The following is a 1173-nucleotide window of genomic DNA, read 5'->3' on the forward strand; positions in this document are numbered from 1 at the left end:
CAATTTGGAGGAGGAGGGAAGAGGATTCGCCTGATTTGACAGGTTTTTTTTTCGGGTTTTTTTTTTCAAGTGATCAAATATGGGAAATTGCAGTCGAGATGTCTTGATGACTTTCAAATAATTGCACCGAAAGCAACATTTTAGACTCCAATAATGGAAGAATGAACCCCTGGCTTAGAGATAGATTGCCAATAACAGTTATTAAGGATATTATAAATGCCTTTTGCGTGTTTTAAAAAGCTACATTTTCCTCCTGCAGCTTATCTCTATTTTGCAAAAAATAAAATAAAATAAAAAGTTGCCAAACTAATGCTCATTAGTCTTTTTAAGCAAGTAACCAGTTTAAGGAAAAATCGTCCCAATGCCAGTGAACATTTTGAAATGTTTAGTGGCTATTCTTCTGGGTCACCTGTACCGACAGCCACAGCTGACCCCCACATTCATCGATCCCATGGGTGACTGCACCCGATCTATGCTACACACTAGATCTCTTAACAGAGTAACACCTTCAGCGGTGTAGTTGCTGTCACTCCCAGCAAACTCTTTTAGATCTCAGGAGGACAAAAAAGCTGAAACCAGAATTCACCCATCATATTACCAAGATCAAGGCCACGGGGGAATACACCCACACCATAGTTACCCAGGCTTTCTCTCAAACACATGAAGCAGGGTGAGCAGCCTAAAACAAACAGCTTGTCTATTGTATCTCCATCTCTATTATTTTCTATTTTATTTTTGTGATTATGTCTTTTTTTCTTGCTAAAATCACAATTACCCCTATCGAAGTCAATGATGTGTGCCTCTTAGATATTAAAGCATTAAAGCAGGATACACACTGCATCATCAGCGCAACAGCAATGTGGATTGATTTGGCTGTATTCATTTTCACCCCAGAAAGAGTAAATAGATCAAATGAATAAATCACCTTCTGAATCAGGCCTGACAGTCACCTACACATCTTGTTGCATCCGGTGTAGTATCACACACAGTCATCTGTGAATATCAATCATTTGTTTTGTATTTACTGCCATTTCATGCGGTATCTCTTGATTTTGTAGTGTAAATATCTATAATGGCCTGTTGCTCCCTTTTCTTTAACCCTTTCTCAATGCAAAGTCTCTGCTAAGTCAGTCTGGTTCCAGGCGAAATCTACCTCCCCTAATATCTTTTATG

The sequence above is a fragment of the Mchenga conophoros genome, linkage group LG16 (genome assembly GCF_057382185.1).
Source record: "Mchenga conophoros isolate Kocher_MC1m ecotype Shallow Benthic linkage group LG16, M_conophoros_male_GT1.1, whole genome shotgun sequence".
Classification (NCBI taxonomy): domain Eukaryota; kingdom Metazoa; phylum Chordata; class Actinopteri; order Cichliformes; family Cichlidae; genus Mchenga; species Mchenga conophoros.